This window comes from Bufo gargarizans, chromosome 1 (assembly GCF_014858855.1).
Source record: "Bufo gargarizans isolate SCDJY-AF-19 chromosome 1, ASM1485885v1, whole genome shotgun sequence".
Lineage (NCBI taxonomy): Eukaryota > Metazoa > Chordata > Amphibia > Anura > Bufonidae > Bufo > Bufo gargarizans.
The window spans coordinates 356,213,412-356,235,698 of record NC_058080.1 but is presented as its reverse complement, the minus strand read 5'-3'; the positions used below and the strand labels follow the sequence as shown (position 1 = coordinate 356,235,698).

The following is a 22,287-nucleotide window of genomic DNA, read 5'->3' as shown; positions in this document are numbered from 1 at the left end:
TCCTGAACCAGTTGGGAAATGTCTTTAGTTATTGCCAAGCATCTGTTTCCTTTATGAAATTCACAGGTTTCAATTTTCCAGTCTATATTTGGGTAGTTGAAGTCCACCATAATAATGACCTTATTGTGATTTACCGCCTCATCCATTTCCCTTAGGGCCCATTTACACGACCGCATATTTGAGTCCGCATCCGTTCCGCAATTTTGTGGAACGGATGTGCACCCATTCATTCGCAAAAGATGAGAACAGCACATTGTGTGCTGTCCACATGCATACTTCTGTTCTGTGGCCCCGCAAAAAAGATAAAAAAAAAAAATGTCCTATTCTTGTCCACAATTGCACATAGCTGATATCCGTGTTTTGCGGATCTGCAATTTTAGATTTTATGTAGACTCTGGTATATCAGGTGGCTTATAACAAACAGTATCAGTATTTTATTATTGTTTTTGCCTCCATGTATTTCTACTCACAGTGACTCCACATGTTCATGTCCCTCACTTATATCTTCCTGTAGTGTGGGCTTTAGACAGGACTTTACATAAAAGGCAAACCCCTTCCCAATTATCACAATCCTTTCTAAACTGACCATGACCCTTTTCTTATGAACTGTTCTGGTCCCTCCCTCCATTCCACCCCCCCCCCCCCCCATTCCATTACCTTGTCCCAGGTCACTATCTTCCCCTGCTATAATGGGATTACCCTCACCCCAAGTCCCTAGTTTAAACACTCCTCAAACCTTCTAGCCATCTTCTCCAAGAAAACAGCTGCACCTTCCCCACTGAGCAGCAGTCCATCCCTACTATACAGCCTGTAGCCGACAAAGAGGTCAGCCTGTTTACTTTTATTTTCAAGCAATCGCCCACCTTTAGTACAAAAGGTACTTATAGTATCAAAGAGTTAGACGCATTGTGACATGACCCAGGGCCTGTTTAAAAGGTTGAACATTGACTTTGGTTGAACATTGACTTATAGGATAGCTACCTTACATCTGGTTGCATTAGAGGCAGAGCTTGCTAAGAGCTTATTTGCATACCCTCCAGCCATTCCTACTATACAGCCTGTAGCTGACAAAGAGGTCAGCCCGTTTACTTTTATTTTCAAGCAATCGCCCACCTTTGGTACAAAAAAAGATCCCTTCCATACTTATAGTATCAAAGAGTTAGACGCATTGTGACATGACTCAGGGCCTGTTTAAAAGGTTGAATATTGACTTATAGGATAACTACCTTACATCTGGTTGCATTAGAGGCAGAGCTTGCTAAGAGCTTATTTGCATACCCTCTTCTCAGAGCTCCAGAGCAGCATTGCCTGATCTAAAAGACTCCTAACGTTGTTTCGTTTAGGCGCTGTCCATAAGGCGAGATATTATCTCCTGAATCCTTATCTACGCCTCTCACCCAGTACTATCTGCTATGCACTGATGAGGGGCAATCATCCTGAAACAGCTGTCTGCAGATGAGCGCTGGCTTATTTATCATCCAAGTCATGTTTCAAGGTTTGTTTAAAAGGTTGAACATTTACTGATAGGATAGCTACCTTACATCTGGTGGCATTAGAGGCAGAGCTTGCCAAGAGCTAATTTGCATACCCTCTTCCCAGAATTCAAGAGGATTGTTGTCTGGCCTGTAAGACTCTTCATGCCAATTAAACGCTCTCCGTAAGGAGATATAGTATCCCGTGAACTTTGCCTACATGATAAATGCAATTTGCTGAAGTGAGACAACCCCCTTCAAGAGAAATTGTCACCAGGACTGACATATAAAGCTGATTAAGGCTAATTTCACACTAGCATTTGGTGCAGATCCATCATGGATCTGCACAAACGCATCCGTTCAGATAATACAACCGCATGCATCCTTTCAGAACAGATCTGTTTGTATTATCTTTAACATAGCGAAAACGGATCCGTCCTGACACACAATGTAAGTCAATGGGGACGGATCCGTTTGGCTACGTTTCGTCAGGCGGACACCAAAACAAGCAGAATGCAGATGGAACGGATCCAAACTGATGTATTCTGAGTGGATCCTTATCCATTCAGAATGCATTAAGTGCAAAACTGATCTGTTTTGGACCGCTTGTGAGATCCCTGAACGGATCTCACAAACAGAATCCAAAACACCAGGGTGAAAGTAGCCTAAATATTCTTACTGTGCATCCTCCAATCGTTCCTAAACTGTCTTTGTCTATACTCAAAAGCATTGTATGCATGTAAAAAAAATAGCTTTGAAAATGTCCCTGATGTTATGACTAAGTACCTCATGGAGTCATCAGGCTGTAGTTCTGCCTTAGGGGAGCCATGAGTTATCTCCCCGCTCTTACACCCATCTCATTCTTCAAGACCTCCCTTCTGCCTCACCTACAATGCCCCTTTGTTTCCAGACATAAGCGCTGGCTGAACGAAATCTCATGCTGGCACAAAAGACTTCTGTGCACTGCCATGATACAGCCATGTGCAGTAAGCGGAGGTGAATACACTTTGGCTTAAAGCGCTCACTGTGCATGGCAGTATTGTGGCAGAGCATGGAAGTCTTCTGAGCCTGCATGAGATTTCACCCAGCTGCCTTTGGGGTCAGGAGACAAAGGGAAGGTGTAGGAGACGCAGAGGGGAGGTCTTGATGAATGAGATGGGTGTGACCGCAGGGAGGTGACCATTGACTCCCCTCGGGGAGCCCCAACGACTCCAGTTTTCTTCTCGTCTTTTTATCAATTTTTGAGGGACGTCCAGTTCTTGGTAATGTCACTGTTGTGCCATATTTTTTTCTTCACTGTGTTGCATTGTATATCTAATGCCTTGGAAATTCTTCTGTCCCCCTCTCCTGACTGATACCTTTTAACAATGAGATCCCTATGATGCTTTGGAAGGTCTCTGTGGACCATGGCTTTTGCTGTGGGATGCGACTAAGAAAATTTCAGGAAAGACCAACTAGAGCAGCTGAACCTTATTTGGGGTTAATCAGAGGCACTTTAAATGATGGCAGGTGTATGCTGACTCCTATTTAACATGATTTTGAATGTGATTGCTTAATTCTGAACACAGCTACATCCCCAGTTATAAGAGGGTCTGCACACTTATGCAACCACATTATTTAAGATTTTTTTGTATTCGCTCCACCTAAAAGATTTCAGTTTGTTTTTCAATTCAGTGGTACAGTTTATAGGTCACATTAAAGGTGGAAAAAGTTCTGAAATGAATTATCTTTGTCTAAGTTTTTTACATCACAGAAACCTGACATGGGTGTGTAGACTTTTTTGATCCACTGTACCTATGGCAATGTGTACAATAAAAGGTAAAAATAGGAACGATCACATAGAAAAAAAAATCATTACATGAAAATGAGTAACAGTCTGGCTGACATACCATATGCTGCAATATAAAATTTTCCCCATGCCACCTAATGCTTTAGAAAAAAAATTAAACTCACCTACCTCTCCCCCAGCATTCTCAGAACCATTGGTCTTGTCCTCTTCTCACTGTTTGTATACAGGGCTGCTGCAGTGATGCAGATATATCTACGGTATCTGACAGCTGAAGCCAATTACTGTCCTCAGAGGTCCGATACCATATACCACTGAGGAAACTGAATGGCTGCAGAAGTCATGTGCCATCTACCTGCACATAACCTGTGCAGATTGTACACAAACCTCGAGAGGAGGACTGGACGGTCAGAGTAGGAGAAAGAGATAAGTGTATCATTTTTTTTAGATTTATTTAATTTTAAAACATTAGGTGGCATTATACAAATTTGTAACTACCTGGACAACCACTTTAACAAGGCAAACCTGTCTACGAGAAGCCATACAACTGTCCATCATTAAGAACCTGCAGAGTAATTAAATTACGGTAAAGTAATTACGCAAAATAATTATGGGAATTTAAGGAAAACCACCTTCGTTTTAGAACTTGATATATGTAGAAAATTGAATACATTTCTGGTTTGAGAAGAGACCTCTGCACTAGAAGGAGTTTGTTAATTGAAGTGACTACCAGTTGTAGTGAGCTACCTTACTAAATATAGACCAAATATCTGCCTCACATAGCTTCCCTGGGCTATTTGAATGGTTCACAACTCATTTTCTGCTACCTTAGAAGGTTTTCCATATTTGTTTCATATATATTTTAAAAGTATATGTCTGGAAAGCATAGAGATAAAAAGGTGTCCCTTACCTTTAGATTTCAGATCCACACTACATGTCCACACCCCAACTGGCACTCAGTGCCCAGCTTAATATACAGAGACAGGTGCAAATCTCAGCCGGTGTAAAATGATGACCAATCAGAGTAATATGAGCCATGTGGATGTAATTTTCATATGTTGCTATTGCTGGAGCTGACTGTGGAAGGGAAATCAGCCATACTTAAAGGGGTTGCCCCGCAAAATGCTTTATAGTTAAATCCAGCCTATTGCTCTAAACAATGTTTGCATTTATACATTTTAAAAATGCTGATATCCCCAGCTATTCCAATAATAATGTTACAATAGTGCCACCTGCTGTTTCTAATGATCAACCTTTCTATGTCCACCTCAGTAGATGTGCTGAGGTGGACGCACACAGAGGTTGAGCCTAGCTTCTCTGCTGCCTGAGGAGAACTCTAGAAAGGTGCCCACTCCCCACCAAGAAGACAACACCTAGCTAGAGAGCATACCATGTCAAGATCTCTTTGTAGGGAAGGTGTACTATGTGGTTGCCTAAGGAAGTGGTGAGAGATGTTGCTCGCATTTTAAAGTGGTAGGCTAGCCAAGAGCTTGGCTGTTTTTGTCATCGCAAACAGAAGTTGAATGGTGCAGAACCCCAGAATGCACGCTCAACTGCTGCTACAGTCAAACTCTTCATTGCTTCCATCTTGAGGCTGTAACGCCAGCAGGTAACCTCCTGATAAACAGTGCTAGATACCACTATGTCTGTAGATATCTAAAGAAAAAAAGTATACGATAAACAGCTAGCATAATCAATGGATACTAAGTTGATTGTTCATAAACCTCCCATACGCAGTATATAAGGTAAAAACCAACAGTTGAGTATAGGTCATCAATATCAAATCGTCAGGGGTCCGACACCCGGCACCCCCGCCAATCAGCTGTACGAGGACACGGCACGTGCAGTGTGCACATGCAGTCACCCTTCCTGTTAGCTGCTGCTTTGCCATAGACAGCAGCTGTGAACAGGAAGAGAGACAGCAGGTATATCACAGTGGTTTATGCTGGATGATAAATCTTGCAGACACAGAGATTGAACTAAATTTTTTTTAGTAAAAATATTCCTCTTAGCATTTTTAGCCAAGGAGGAGTATAAGATAAGAAATTGGGTGGCCACAGCGCAGAGATGCCCAACCTACTCCAGCTGTTGCAAAACTACAACTCCCAGCATGCCCAAACAGCCTACAGCTATCAGCCTACAGCTGGGCATGATGGGAGTTGTAGTTTTACAACAGCTAGAGGGCCACAGGTTGAGCATCCCTGTCATAGCGTTTTTCACTAGCCATATGAAGGCTTGTTTTTTGCAGCACAAACTTTATTTTTCCATTTTGCTCTATGACAGCACCTGTGAGAACTCATTCCCCATCCTGGACAGGAAACAGGAAGCTTAAGAATTGCTTTAAAAGGTCTATCCTCCTTCCTCTCCTCAGTTTCCTGTCCATAGGACAGGGATTAGAGTTGAACTCCAACTAGGAGCGCAATGTAGGGGGCTGCAGCACCTCCCTCCCACGTAATACCAATAGCGCTGGAGGTCCCACTAGGAGCTGCCGCGCATTGATGATGCTTCCCTCCAGTGAACAGAAGGAGGTAATCAGGATTCCCATTATAGAGCACAGGCTGATGACTGGATATGATGCAAAGCGAGTGACCTCACCGTATATGGGTCTGCGTTCCAATATGGAACCGAAAGGAGGAGGCATGATTACAGGCAACCAAAAGTGTTCCAAGCAGTGAGGGATCTCCAGGCGACCACCCAGGGAAGAGTTTATGTCTGCTGGTGATCCGAGTAGCAAGTCTTCCCTAAAAGAAGTCTCCAGTGTTATCATGCAGGACGAAAGAGAGGTGGATCAGTGCGCTGAACGCCAGCAGGCAAATCTGGAACAAAGCACTGGACTCATATCTAGCATGGGGGAGGCGTTTTTATTTTATTACAACAGCTATTGGAAGCAATTCCAACCAGAGGTCGCACTACATTTTTTCCAGAAGCGTAAAAATACTCCTCTAAACAATTCTGTGGAGTATTTTTAGCCAAGGAGTACAAATTTTGCGGTAATTCACATATATAATGCATAGGCCCACATTATGAGGCTGATATTTCTGCAGGGAAACCATTGCTAGTCTCCCGTGCAGAAATAAATCTGGACAATTTTTACATTTATCCAACATCATACACTAAGGCCTCATGTACACGGCCGAGAGCGGACCGTGGAAACCCGGCCGGGATTCCTCCTGACAGTATGAGCGCACGGCGTCATTGGTTGCTATGACGCCGTGCGCTCCCTGCTGCAGCCGCAATACAGTAATACACTGGTATGATCTATTCCAGTGTATTACTGTACTGTGGCGGCAGCAGGGAGCGCACGGCGTCATAGCAACCAATGACGCCGTGCGCTCATACTGTCAGGAGGAATCCCGGCTGGGTTTCCACGGTCCGCTCTCGGCCGCGGAACACGGCCGTGTACATGAGGCCTAAGGCCTCTTTCACACAACTGTTTTTTTTTTCCGTTTACGGGCCGTTTTTTGTGTTACGTATTCATTTCAATAGTTCCGCCAAAAAAACGGAATGTACTCCGTATGAATTCAGTTTCTGTATTTCCGTTCCGTTGAAAGATAGAACATGTCCTATTATTGCCCGCAAATCACGTTCCATGGCTCCATTTAAGTCAATGGGTCCGCAAAAAAAAAACAGAACACATGCAAAAATGCATCTGTATGTCTTCTGTATCCGTTCCGTTTTTGCGGAACCATCTATAAAAAAATGTATGTCCAGACCAATTTTTTCTATGTAATTACTGTATACTGTATATGCCATATACGCAAAAATGGAACAGAAACGGAAACACAACGGAGAAAAAAAAAAAAAAAAACAGAACAATGGATCCGTGAAAAACGTACCACAAAACAAAGCCATACGGTCGTGTGAAAGAGGCCTAAACATAAGACCATTACTGCCATACACAGCAGCCACCTGGCGCAGCCGTACACAGCGGCCACCTGACGCAGCCACACACAGCGGCCACCTGACGCAGCCACACACAGCGGCCACCTGACGCAGCCACACACAGCGGCCACCTGACGCAGCCATACACAGCGGCAGCTTCTGATCGGAACCCCAGCAGTGTAATACTGGGGCTCCGATCGGTTACCATGGCAGCCATGATGCTACTGAAGCCCTGGCTGCCATGGTAAGCTCCCTGCTGCTGTGTGCACTATGCACAGGGGAGCAGGGAGTGTGTAAAGTTGGTTTTATTTTTTTCGCGTGGTATCGAATGGTATCGAGTATCTCAATACTTTTTTCATGGTATCGAAATCAAATCAAAATTTTGGTATTGCAACAACCCTAGTGCTCACCTGAGGCTGGCATACACAGCGCCCACCTGACACTACTATTCTAAACATATTACATATAGAGTTAAGCGGACATCTGGATGTTCGGGTTTGACCGAACTTCATAAAAAAGTTCGAGTTCGGGACCCGAACTTGACCCCGAGACACATTGAAGTCAACGGGGACCCGAACTTTTGAGCACTAAAATGGCTCTAAAAATGTCATGGAGGGCTGCAAATTGCATCAAAATGTGGTTAAGAGCATAGCAAGTGCTCTGCAAACATTTTGATGCAATTTGCAGGGCTAGAGGGCTGCAAATTGCATAAAAATGTGGTTAAGAGCATAGCAAGTGCTCTGCAAACAAATGTGGATAGGGAGATAACTTAATAACATGAAATACGTAAAAATAAAAAAATAATAATCTTGATCTAGGAGGACATGGTCCATATGGAGTAGGAGGTTGAGGAGGCAGTGGATGTGGCGGTGTAGGTGGAAGCAGCGGTGGAGGAGGAGGTAGCATACACTGTTTTTTGGTTTAAAATGTATTTTTATTTTTTTAATTTAGGGTACACCCCAAAACACGGGGAGGCCACATACAAGGGAGGTCAATTGATTAAATTAAATGTAATCGAGCGGAAATGTGGGACAAAGTATTGAAGCATAAGCTTCCAAGTTAAGGAGGGGGCGCGTGGCAATTACCCACTCCCGACTCTGGGAGGTAGTGACGATAAATAACAATACAGCACTCTTAAGATGCCCTGTTACTGGAATAAGTTATAAAAAAAATATAGGGAAAAATCACTGGGGTATTTTAGATTTGGAAACGTTAGCCAGGAGAGGCCCTGCTGCCGCTTTGATGACTCTAAATAAATTCTGCCTGATCGCACGTCCATGTGACATCCACGATCCATTTGGATATCTTCTCTATCAACTTTCAATGTTCTTTTCTGAGCCTACCATGTTGATCACGGTTATTGGCGAATCAGGGTTCCACGCCTGAGAGGGAGCTTGAGAAAGGGAGACCTCATCCAAAGGAGGTCAATGGCCGCAATGGGATGAAGCAGAAATGTAGGACAAGTTATTAAAGCAGAAGGATCGAATGAAAGGGCCAATTAAAGACGAATTTTAGAAATTTAGGTCCCTGTCATCTATGCAGAGCAGGGGTTTATTCATGGCAAAAAATTTAAAATGTCAACCCAAGAATGTAACAGAAAAATGTGTGAAATTTATTAACCTGTCTACTAGGTAGAGCAGTGGTATATCACACCCAAAAATTGGTGAATTTCACCTGAAAATGTAACAGACAAATTAGTGATTTTTTTTTTACTGTCTACTAGGTACAGCAGTGGTATATAATACCTAAAAATTGGTGCGTTTCACCCGAAAATTTAACAGACAAATTAGTGAAATGACATAAATAAAATACTTAAAAAATAAAAATAAAATGTATTTATGAGGTGGAGGTCCATATGGAGTAGGAGTTTGAGGAGGCGGTGGACTTAGCGGTGTAGGTGGAAGCATTAGTGGAGGAGGACGAGGTAGCCAACACTGGGTTTTATTTTTTTATTTTTATTAGGGTACACTCCAAGAGTGTGAAAGATCAAAAATACAAGAATAAGCAATTGTGCTGTAGTATAACGATGGCTGGTTAAGGCCAGTATACATGTCTATTCTGCCCAAGTTACGGACAAGTCCTGTGGGATCCATGCCTGGTTCATTTTAATGAACGTGAGCTTGTCCACATTGAACACATGTTCAGATAATACACTGGCTGCAGGGCAGGCCAGCACCTCCAAGGCGTAGGGCAAGCTCAGGCCATGTGCCCATTTTGGAGACCCAGAAGTTGAAGGGGACAGACTCGTCATTCAGTACGTTTAGGCGTGTGCACACACACTGCTCCACTATGTTAATGAAATGCTGCCCCCTGCTAAGAAGTTCCATATCAGCTGGTGGTGCTGGTTGTTGTGGCATGCTGACAAAGCTTTTCCACATTTCGGCCATGCTAACCCTGCCTTCTCAGGTGCTGGCGGTGCCCTAGCTGCATTGGCGACCTCTTTCTCCTCCTCTGCCTTCGCCTTGTGCTTCCACTGTCCCCCCGTCCCCCCGCTGTAAAATGGGAATGCCACCAGCAGCGCGTCTACCCACGTGCGCTTGTACTCGCGCATTTTACGATCACGCTCCAGTGAGGGAAAAAGCTGTCCTCTGTGGGAGGTGTATCATCTGTGTCCTCTGTATCCCCCCAGCCACGCATCAGTGATAGACATGAGCTGGTCTGGGTGCCACCCTGCTGTGAAAATGGTTCCTCCTCCTCCTCATCCTCCACCTCGTCATCCTCCAGAACTGTGCCCTGGTTGGACAATTGTGTACCTGGCGTTTGAGGGTGCAGGAACCCACCCTCGGAGCCATTTGTGGATGACTGGCCGGAAACCCTATGAAATTATCCCTCTTCCTCCTATGCCACATCCTCTTCCATCATCGCCAGCAGCGATAATGACGTTATCGGCACTGGCCATGTTGGTAGAGTACTCGAAACAGCGCAACAAGGAAGACAGTTCTCGTATGGAGGCCCAGTCATTGGTGGTGAAGTGGTGCTGTTCCGCAGAGCGACTCACCCGTGCGTGCTGCAGCTGAAACTCCACTATCGCTTGTTGCTGCTCGCACAGTCTGGCCAACATGTGTAAGGTGGAGTTCCACCTTGTGGGCACGTTGCATATGAGGCGGTGAGCAGGAAGGCCGAAGTTACGCTGCAGCACTGACAGACAAGCAGCAGCAGGGTGAGAAAGCCAAAAGCGCGCACAGACGTCCTGCACTTTATGCAGCAGCTCTGACATATCGGGGTAATTTTTAAGGAATCTCTGCACCACCAAATTTAGCACATGCACCAGGCAAGGGATGTGCGTCAAACCGGCTAGTCCCAGAGCTGCTACGAGATTTCGCCCATTATCGCACACCAGGCCGGGCTTGAGACTCACTGGCACCAACCACTCATCGGTCTGTTGTTCAAGGCCCGTCCACAGCTCCTGCGCGGTGTGGGGTTTGTCCCCCAAACAGATAAGTTTTAAAAGTGCCTGCTGTCGTTTAACCCTGGCTGTGCTGAAGTTGGTGGTGAAGCTGTTATGCTGACAGGATGAGGGAGCGGAGTAGGAGGAGGAAGCACCAGGAGGCAAACTGAAGCGCCCTGCAATCCTCGATAGTGGAAGGACATGCGCCAAACTGCTATCCACCTCAGGCCCAGCCGCCACTGCATTTACCCAGTGTGCCGTTAGGGAGATAAAACGTCCCTGACCGTGCTTACTGGTCCATTCCACGTATCTGTAGTGAGGTGCACCTTGCCACAGATGGCGTTGGGCAGTGCACACCTGATTTTGTCCCCCACTTGGTTGTGCAGGGAAGGGATGGCACGCCTGGAAAAGTAATGGCGGCTGGGCACAACGTACTGTGGGACAGCCACTGCCATAAGTCTTTTAAAGCTCTCCGTCTACACCAAACCAAATGACAGCATTTCAAAGGCCAGTAATTTTGAAATGCTGGCATTCAGGGCCAGGGATCGCGGGTGGGTATGGGGGTACTTCCTCTTTCGCTCCAGTGTTTGGGAGATGGAGAGCTGAATGCTTCCGTGGGACAATGTGGAGATGCTTGGTGACCCAGGTGGTGATGATGCTGGAAGATTCTGTTTGCGGGGTGCCAGGTGGCACTGTCACTCCAGAGGTGGATGAAGAGGAAGAGACTGCAGCAGAAGAGGAAGCAGGAGGAGCCTGAGACCTTTTTTTGTTTTTTGAGGTGTCTACTCCACTGCAGCTCGTGCTTTGCACTTAGATGCCTGGTTATGCAGGTTGTGCTCAGGTTGAGAACGTTTATGCCTTGCTTCAGGCTCTGATTGCACAGCGTGCAAACCACTCGTGTCTTGACGTCAGCACATTGTCTGAAGAACTGCCACACCAGGGAACTCCTTGGAGCTGGCTTTGGTGTGCTCGGTCCCTTGCTGCGGTGGGCAGTAGCAGACGTATTGTCTAGGGGACAGCCACTCTGCTTTTGCACCCTGCTCCCTCTTCTGCTGTGCTGGTGGCTCTGTGCGACTAGGGCCTCTTCCTCATCGTCCTCCACATCATCTTCCACCCAGTCTTCACCCCTGCCCTCCTTGTTGGTCTGCACACTTTCGAAAGCCCCAGCAGTTGGCACCTGTGTTTCGTCATCACCAGAGAAGTGCTGCGATGCTCCTCCCATGTACTCATCTTGAAACATAAGTGCAATCTCTTCCACTTCTGGGGCAGGGCTAGGTGGATGGCCCTGGGAAACCCTGCTAACAGAGTGATCAAAAAGCAGAAGAGATTGCTGCATGACTTGGGGCTCAGACTGCTTGGCAAGGGGGTGAGGTGAAAGACTGATGGACATCGGCTGCAGGTGCCAACTCTGATCTTTCAGCAGGAGACTGGGTGGGAGACAATGTGAAGGAATTGGAGGCACTGTCAGCAACCCAATCTACTATCGCCTGTACTTGTTCTGGCCTCACCATTCGTAGAGCCGCATTAGGCTCGACCAAATACCGCTGAAGGTTCTGTCGCCTACTCGCACCTGAGGAAGGTGTTTCACTTGTGCGTGTAAGCTGGCACAGATCGACCACGTCTTCTCCCTGCAACAGGAGCTCCACCAGCAGGGCCATGTCCCTTATTTGACGCTCTCCTCATATTTCTCAAATTTAGGATCTTGCCCAAAATGGGTATTCTTTTAATAACATAATAGAAGAACAGTATCTAACGCGTGTATCTCACAATGACAGATGCAGCAAAGGCTGCAAAAGACATAAATTACTCTTACCGGTAATTGGATTTTCCTTTAGCCTCCACAACTGCACTTACCTGGAGGTTGGCCCGCCTTCTCAGGGACAGGAAACAATTAGCGAGATCAGCCAATAAAGGGCCCCCTCCCTCTTACCTCTCCAGTTAATAACCTAGGACTCAGAATAGGCATGAAAACAAGGAGTAATAAACTCCTCAAAAATAAAAGCACTTCAAAACTTCATAGTGTGCTCATAAAAAAAGGGTAACTACTCCTATTTCCTCAAAGAATATAAAGCAAAACATATGTAGAACTATCTACATACTGAACATTTTTTCGGGTGGGAATCCCGTGCCGTTGTGGAGGCTAAAAGGAAAATCCAATTACTGGTAAGAGTAATTTATGTCTTTTCCCCACACCTCCACAACGGCACTTACCTGGAGGAATAACATAGGATACCTAACTAGGGTGGGACTACCGCAGATAAGACTTTGCGGCCAAATGACAAGTCTCTATTGGAGGAAACGTCCAGCTTGCAATGCTTAAAGAAAGTACACGGGTTGGACCACGTCGCTGCTAGACAGATCTCTTCCAATGAAGCTGAGGCACCTTCGGCCCAGGATGCTGACAATGCTCTGGTGGAGTGAGCTTTCAGTGAAGGAGGTGGAGCGATCCCCTCAGTTTCGTAGGCTAACGTAATGCATGCCTTTATCCATCTGGAGATGGAGGTTTTGCTTCGCCTCTGTGAATTCCCAGATATTGTATTAGCAACTGGTTTGACTTTCTCAAAACTTCCATTGCACTCAAATACTGAAGTACGCAACTTCTAACATCCAAATTATGAAACAATTTTTCCTTATCTGATGTCGCCTGGGAACAAAAGGAGGGGAGAGTGATTTCCTGTTGACAGTGAAACTTAGAAACTACCTTGGGAAGGAACTCTGGAGCATGTTTTAATATAATCCTGTCGTCTAAGACCGTGAGATATGGAGGCAAAATAGAGAAAGCCTGGATTTCTCCTACTCTTCTTGCAGTGGTGATTGCTAATAGGAAAACTGTTTTGAGTGTTAATGTTCTCAAGGAAATTTCCTCGAGGGGTTCAAAGGGTGGATGCATTAGCCTGGATAGGACCAGATTCAAGTCCCAAGGAGGGACAGAAGATCTAAGCCTAGGGCGAATTCTACTTGCCCCTTTAAGGAATCTTTTGACTACACTCAAATCTGAAAGTTTGATATTTAGAAAAGCACTCAAAGCTGCTACTTAAGGTTTCCCAGGTCCTTAAATAGATTTTAGACATTACAGGTTTCCTACTCTGCAACAGCGTGGAGATTACTGACTCTGAGAACCCTTTCCCTCTTAGGATGCTTCTTTCAGTTTCCAGACTGTCAAGCGAAGCTGGCTGACTCTGGGATGCATTACTGGTCCCTGGAGAAGCAAATCTGGTCGGGGTGGTAGCAACCAGTACTCTTCTCCTGCTAGGTTTTTCAGAGTAGAGAACCACGTTCTCCTGGGCCAGTAGGGTGTGATCAGGAGAACCTGAGCCTTCTCCTCCAGGATCTTGGAAATGACCTTGGGTATTAGAGGAAAGGGTGGGAATGCATAAAGAAGATCCTGAGGCCAGGGTGATGACAGGGCATCCACTGCAAGGGGTCGGTCTAGAGAGGATAGGGGAAAAAAGTCCGCGACTTGTCTGTTTCTCCTTGTCGCAAATAAATCGATTTTTGGAGTGCCCCATCTGGCACAAATCTGGGCAAAGATCTGATGGTTCAGGCTCCATTCCCCCGGCTGTAGCCGATCCCTGCTTAGGAAGTCCGCCAATTGATTTTCTCTCCCTCTTACGTGGGCTGCTGATAGAGAGTTTAGGTTTTTCTCGGCCCACTCTAGAATCTTCCTTGCGACTAGGGACAGGGAGCGGCTTCTCGCTTGTTTAGGTCAGCTACCGTGGTAGAATTGTCCGATAGGATTTTCATGTTTTTTAGATGGATATAAGGGGAAAATTATATTATGGCTTCCCAGACTGCACTTAGCTCCCTCATATTCGATGAAGCTTGTTGTAGCTTTGTCTTCCAGGACCCTTGTGCCATTTTCCCATTCATGTGGGCCCCCCAGCCCTGTTGACTGGCATCGGTGGTGATGACTAATAAGTCCGTCTGTCTCCACTCTAACCCTCGGGATATGTTTGACAGTTTCATCCACCAGGTTAGGTTCATCTTTAGATACAATGGGATTTTTATCTTCTTGTTCAGAGATAATAGATTTTTGTCCCAATTTTCTAACAGGAAGGCTTGGAGTGACCTTGAGTGGTGCTGAGCCCACTTTACACATTAAATTGTTGACGTCATGAGTCCCAATATTGTCATTATTTCCCTGAAGGAGGTTATCCTTTGTCTTTGGAAACTCTTGATACTGGAAATTAAATTGCTTTGTTTCTGTTCCAGCAGAAAAGAGATTATAAGGCGTGAGTTCAGCAGAACACCCAGGAAAAAAAATTCTTGTGAGGGGAGAAGACAGGACTTCTGGTGCTTTATTATCCAACCCAGGTCGGCTAGGGTAAAAAGAATTGTTTGAAGGTGGCACCGAAGAAGACTTTCTGATGGGGCTGTAATTAAAAAGTCGTCTAGGTAAGGTATGAAGGAAATTCCTGCTAGGTGAAATAATTTTGCTACTTCCGCCATGACTTTTGTAAACAAACAATCAATCTCGGGGGAGAGCTGAGGCCGAATGGGAGAACTTGAAATTGGTTATTGGTAATGATGGAGAGATCCCTTGAACCAAACCGCTATTCTCAGAAACTTCTGGTCTTTCTTCTGAATTGGGATGTGATAATAGGCATCTGCCAGGTCTACTGTCACCATATAGCAAATTTTTGTAGAAGATTAATCACTGACCTCACTGTCTCCATTTTGAATTTTTTGTAAACCACGTATCTGTTTAGGGTCTGTAGATTTATTATTGCCCTGAAGGTACCGTTTGTTTTTTTCACCAGAAATATGGGAGAGTAGAAACCTTTCTTCTGTTCCCCGACTGGTACCGAAATAATGGCTCTTTTCTCCAGGAGATATTTGCTGGTCCAATGCTTCCTGATTTTTTTCCCTTGAGTCTGGAGTTTTCCATGTAACGGTCTGGAAAGGGGGGGGGGGGTGCGGATTAATTCCAGACAGTAGCCTTCTTTTATAACCCCCAGTACCCAAGGGGAGGCCAGAATTTTTACCCAAGCTGAATAAAAATGCATTAGCCTTCCCCCTACCGCTCTTCTGGCGTCATTGGGAAGTAGTGGCCCGGGAAGACTTTTCGGGATTAAATAGGAAGCCCTTCCCTCTTCCTTTAGATGACTGCCACGGCGCCCCTGATTCTTTTTTCTTCTGATCAGGTCTACCACGTCTCTGGGGCCGAAAGGAAGGTCTCTGATGAAAGAACTTTGATTCCATGGGAAAGCCTTTTTTCCTATCCGATGCTTTCTCCAGTATATCATCGAGTGCCGTGCCAAACACTCTATCCCCCTCGCAAGGTAGGGCACATAACTTATTATTTGATGCCGTATCCCCCAACCAGGTTCTCAACCAGATGGCTCTACGAGAGGCATTGGACAAGGCAGCTGTTCTGGCTGACAGTTTTACTATGTCAGCAGAAGCGTCCGCCATAAAGTTCGCAGTCTGTTTCAACACGGGGATAGAGGCTAGAATATCTTCTCTTGGGGTGCCTGCCTCGATGTGTTCTTCCAACTGACCTAACCATAAGGACAATGTTCTGGCCGTATAAGTCGCCGAAATTCCGGGTCTTAGAATCACAGTAGAGGACTTCCATGTTCTTTTAAGCAGACTCTCAAATTTTTTGTCCATTGGGTCTTTGAGTAAGCCCAAATCCTCAAAGGGCAGTGCTGTCTTCTTAGAGATTCTTGCCACTGGTGCGTCCACCCTAGGGGTCTTGTCCCAGGTAGCTGAATCCTCTTCCGAAAAGGGATATTTTCTTTTAAAAATCCTTGATGCCGCCTGACGTTTCTCAGGATCTTTCCATTCATTAAGGATTAAGGTCTTAATGCTGCTGTGGACCGGACAGACACGTTTTTTCTTGTCCGCCAAGCCTGCAAACAGCTGGTCCTGCACCAATAGTGGTTCCTTAGGTTCCTCCAAATTAATTGTGGCCCGGATGGTTTTTAGTAATGAATCTGTCTCTTCAATAGAGCAAAGAGGCTTTCTATAGACGTCGCCAGAGATAGATGAGTCTGAGTCGGCAGTGACTTCCCCTTCGTCTACGTCAGAATCTTGCTAAAAAATGGAAGCACTTGACGTAGAGGGTTTTGGCGGAACAGTAGTCATTTTTGCTTCTACTGCAGCCCCCACTTCCTCTTTAATAATGCTTCTGAGACTCTCAATAAGTGAAGGGGATTCATCTGAAACCACCTTATCACAGCACTTCTGACATAAGGTCTTCTTGTGAGAACTAGAAAGCGCTTTCTTGCAGATAGGACACTTCTTTTTGATAGACGGTTCCTTTTTTGAGACGTCTCTCCCCTATGAGACACAATTTAAAGTGCCATAGTAAGAATTTGAGGGATATATATATATTTTTTTTTAAACCGCCACCAAAAAGAGAAGTGTAGGAGGGAGTCAAGAAAATTACACCTGAGTGTCCCTTAAGCAATACTAATAGTAATAGGGAGGAGGCTTACCGGGCTTGAGGGCCTGGGAGCATCTGTGGATTTTTCAGGGGCCTCGGATCCAGATTGCAGGGACATGCTGCCGGAGGACAGAGCTTGATGGCTGCTGGAAACGCCGGCAGCCCGCTCTGTATTTCAACTTCCTGGTTCCGGGTTGCGTCATAGCCCCGCCCCCGTGCGTGCCGCCATAACTTTGCCCAATCAGCGCGGTGCACGACGGAGTCACATGGGGAGCGTCTGTCAGGCCAAGAACGCCCCCTGCTGCCCAGAAATCTGCCGGTCCACAGTCCAGGACACGGGAGAAAAAAAGCCCGGGGTCACCAGCGTCCGCCGGATTTACACCGAGAGGAGGGAGGGATGGAACAAGGCAACATGGGAATACTTACATAAAGGCCGCGCAAGCTGCTGATCCGCGATCCCGACCTTCTGAGGGACAGGAAACATCTCGCTAATTGTTGATCTCGCTAATTGTTTCCTGTCCCTGAGAAGGCAGGCCAACCTCCAGGTAAGTGCCATTGTGAAGGCGTGGGGAAAATTAAGATTTTTGCCCTAAATGGGTGTTTTTTAAAACCCAGAAAATTATAGCTGCATTTCTAGCTTGTTTTAACAATAACAGATGCAGCAAAGACTGCAATATTAAGTACTCTACCCCAAATGGGTGTTTCTTTTTCTAGTAACAGAATATCACAGCAGTACAGGTCCTTCTCAAAAAATTAGCATATTGTGATAAAGTTCATTATTTTCTGTAATGTACTGATAAACATTAGACTTTCATATATTTTAGATTCATTACACACCAACTGAAGTACTTTAAGCCTTTTATTGTTTTAATATTGATGATTTTGGCATACAGCTCATGAAAACCCAAAATTCCTATCTCAAAAAATTAGCATATCATGAAAAGGTTCTCTAAACGAGCTATTAACCTAATCATCTGAATCAACTAATTAACTCTAAACACCTGCAAAAGATTTTTTAAAAACTTTTAAAAACTCCCAGCCTGGTTCATTACTCCAAACCGCAATCATGGGTAAGACTGCCGACCTGACTGCTGTCCAGAAGGCCATCATTGACACCCTCAAGCAAGAGGGTAAGACACAGAAAGAAATTTCTCAACGAATAGGCTGTTCCCAGAGTGCTGTATCAAGGCACCTCAGTGGGAAGTCTGTGGGAAGGAAAAAGTGTGGCAGAAAACGCTGCACAACGAGAAGAGGTGACCAGACCCTGAGGAAGATTGTGGAGAAGGACCGATTCCAGACCTTGGGGGACCTGCGGAAGCAGTGGACTGAGTCTGGAGTAGAAACATCCAGAGCCACCGTGTACAGGCGTGTGCAGGAAATGGGCTACAGGTGCCGCATTCCCCAGGTCAAGCCACTTTTGAATCAGAAACAGCGGCAGAAGCGCCTGACCTGGGCTACAGAGAAGCAGCACTGGACTGTTGCATGTCATTCGGAAATCAAGGTGCCAGAGTCTGGAGGAAGACTAGGGAGAGGGAAATGCCAAAATGCCTGAAGTCCAGTGTCAAGTACCCACAGTCAGTGATGGTCTGGGGTGCCATGTCAGCTGCTGGTGTTGGTCCACTGTGTTTTATCAAGGGCAGGGTCAATGCAGCTAGCTATCAGGAGATTTTGGAGCACTTCATGCTTCCATCTGCTGAAAAGCTTTATGGAGATGAAGATTTCATTTTTCAGCACGACCTGGCACCTGCTCACAGTGCCAAAACCACTGGTGAATGGTTTACTGACCATGGTATTACTGTGCTCAATTGGCCTGCCAACTCTCCTGACCTGAACCCCATAGAGAATCTGTGGGATATTGGGAAGAGAAAGTTGAGAGACGCAAGACCCAACACTCTGGATGAGCTTAAGGCCGCTATCGAAGCATCCTGGGCCACATAACACCTCAGCAGTGCCACAGGCTGATTGCCTCCATGCCACGCCGCATTGAAGCAGTCATTTCTGCAAAAGGATTCCCGACCAAGTATTGAGTGCAGAACTGAACATAATTATTTGAAGGTTGACTTTTTTCGTATTAAAAACACTTTTCTTTTATTGGTCGGATGAAATATGCTAATTTTTTGAGATAGGAAATTTGGGTTTTCATGAGCTGTATGCCAAAATCATCAATATTAAAACAATAAAAGGCTTGAACTAATTCAGTTGGTGTGTAATAAATCTAAAATATATGAAAGTCTAATGTTTATCAGTACATTACAGAAAATAATGATTTTTATCACAATATGCTAATTTTTTGAGAAGGACCTGTATATAACGCTTGAATTTCACACTTACAGATGCAGCAAGGGCTGTAAAATTGTGTATTGTGCCCAAAAAGGGTGTTTTTTAAAACCCAGAAAATTATAGGTGTATTTCTAGCTTAAATTGCACACTGACTAATGCTGCAAAGGCGCCAGATGTAGGATATTGCCAAAAATTGGTATTTTTTAAACCCAGATTATTATAGTATTTTAAGCTTGGATTTCAATGTCACAAAAGCACATATGCAGTACTGGTGCACTGAGCTTGCATAAAATGGCCGCCGCTGCCTACCTAACAGACGGATAAAAGTTCTTTTTCTGTGTCACTGGGCTCAGGGCAGAGTAAAAAGATTGTGCACTGCACCCACACAACTAAATCTATGTAGATCGCTGAGTTCACAAGCACTTCTGATTAAAGATTCTTTCCTATTCTCTCCCTCACAGCAGCAGCATCCTCTCCCTACACTAGTAAGAGCAGAGTGACATGCAGTGCTACGTGACTCCAGCTTATATAGAGGCTGGGTCACATGCTGCAGTGGCCAATCACAGCCATGCCATTAGTAGGCATGGCTGTGATAGCTTCTAAGGGCACAGAGTTAAACGCTTGTTGATTGGCTGCTCTGCAGACTTTCAAAAAAGCGCCAAGAAATTGCCGAACACCGAACCCAAACTTACTGAAATGTTCGGGTTCAGGGTCCAAAAATCCTAAAGTTCGGTTGCTCAACCCTAATTACATACACAGCTCTACCACATGCCCATTACACAGATAGTTTACTATACAGGGAGTGCAGAATTATTAGGCAACTTCCTTTCCTTTGGCAAAATGGGTCAAAAGAAGGACTTGGCAGGCTCAGAAAAGTCAAAAATAGTGAGATATCTTGCAGAGGGATGCAGCACTCTTAAAATTGCAAAGCTTCTAAAGCGTGATCATCGAACAATCAAGCGTTTCATTCAAAATAGTCAACAGGGTAGCAAGAAGCGTGTGGAAAAACCAAGGCGCAAAATAACTGCCCATGAACTGAGAAAAGTCAAGCGTGCAGCTGCCAAGTTGCCACTTGCCACCAGTTTGGCCATATTTCAGAGCTGCAACATCACTGGAGTGCCCAAAAGCACAAGGTGTGCAATACTCAGGGAGACATGGCCAAGGTAAGAAAGGCTGAAAGACGACCACCACTGAACAAAACACACAAGCTGAAACGTCAAGACTGGGCCAAGAAATATCTCAAGACTGATTTTTCAAAGGTTTTATGGACTGATGAAATGAGAGTGAGTCTTGATGGGCCAGATGGATGGGCCCGTGGCTGGATTGGTAAAGGGCAGAGAGCTCCAGTCCGACTCAGACGCCAGCAAGGTGGAGGTGGAGTACTGGTTTGGGCTGGTATCATCAAAGATGAGCTTGTGGGGCCTTTTCGGGTTGAGGATGGAGTCAAGCTCAACTCCCAGTCCTACTGCCAGTTTCTGGAAGACACCTTCTTCAAGCAGTGGTACAGGAAGAAGTCTGCATCCTTCAAGAAAAACATGATTTTCATGCAGGACAATGCTCCATCACACGCGTCCAAGTACTCCACAGCGTGGCTGGCAAGAAAGGGTATAAAAGAAGAAAATCTAATGACATGGCCTCCTTGTTCACCTGATCTGAACCCCATTGAGAACCTGTGGTCCATCATCAAATGTGAGATTTACAAGGAGGGAAAACAGTACACCTCTCTGAACAGTGTCTGGGAGGCTGTGGTTGCTGCTGCACGCAATGTTGATGGTGAACAGATCAAAACACTGATAGAATCCATGGATGGCAGGCTTTTGAGTGTCCTTGCAAAGAAAGGTGGCTATATTGGTCATATTTGTTTTTGTTTTGTTTTTGAATGTCAGAAATGTATATTTGTGAATGTTGAGATGTTATATTGGTTTCACTGGTAAAAATAAATAATTGAAATGGGTATATATTTGTTTTTTGTTAAGTTGCCTAATAATTATGCACAGTAATAGTCACCTGCACACACAGATATCCCCCTAAAATAGCTAAAACTAAAAACAAACTAAAAACTACTTCCAAAAATATTCAGCTTTGATATTAATGAGTTTTTTGGGTTCATTGAGAACATGGTTGTTGTTCAATAATAAAATTAATCCTCAAAAATACAACTTGCCTAATAATTCTGCACTCCCTGTATACACAGATTAAGGAACAATAAGAAACCAATGTGGATAAATAGAAATGAAAGCAATAAATGACAAAAAGAAAGCATTTAAATCACTAAAACAGGAGGGAGTGAGGAAGCATTGAAAAACCATAAGGAAAAAAAATAGAATATGTAAAAGACAAGCAAAAAAAGCAGCCAAACTAGAGCCCGTGAGATTAATTGCCACACAGAGTAAAACTTACCCTAAACTGTTCTTCAAGTATATAACGTATTTTTCGCTTTATAAGACGCACTTTTTTTCCACCTAAAAGTGTGTGTGGGGGGAATGGCAATACGTCTTATAAAGCGAATGGTGCGCTGACACTGATACATTGCCGGCCACTATGCTGCACAGCATGGCCTGCAATGTATTAGCGGGGAGGGAGGAGGGGCTGGATGCCGCAACTGATGTTGAGATCACAGTCACTGTACTCTGTTACACCGGGCCCTGCACAGAGCAGTATTCATATGTAAAGTGTAGTCATTTAATCCTTAACTTCTTGGTTAGCATTGTTAAAGTAGCGCAATCCTCTGTAGTATGCAGCGTAACGTCACTCACTCCATCACGCTTCTGCTTCATTAATAAAGTGGGAGGAGCAGGCGCGTGACGGAGTGGGTGACGTTACGCTGCTGGCCGGCCTGCTACGGTAGTTTTATAGTGAATACTACTACAGACCATTACGCTACTTTAACAAAGGTAACCAAGAGATTAAAGGGAGTCTGTCACCACATTTCGACATTATAGACCGCTTAAATAGCTCTGTAGCATAACTGTAGCCGATTCAAATGGTACCTTTGTTGTGTTCTTATGAAGTTCACCAGAGGCAAAAACTGACTTTTATTTGTATGTAAATGAGGGCTCGCGAGTGCCCAGGGGTGGTGTTCACCTTG

The 22,287-nt window shown here is 45.0% G+C and overlaps 1 protein-coding gene across 2 annotated transcripts in view; it reads right to left on the bottom strand.

Moving 5' to 3' along the window:
* Positions 1-22,287, bottom strand: part of JSRP1 (junctional sarcoplasmic reticulum protein 1) — a 95,808-nt gene that overhangs the window by 51,713 nt on the left and 21,808 nt on the right. Inside the window, exon 2 of one of the 2 annotated variants that reach the window (XM_044268944.1) lies at positions 4,169-4,335. The exons of the other annotated variant lie outside the window; for it this stretch is intronic. The gene's annotated coding sequence lies outside the window, so the exon portion shown is untranslated. The remainder of the gene's footprint in view (positions 1-4,168; positions 4,336-22,287) is intronic. 2 annotated transcript variants of the gene reach the window in all.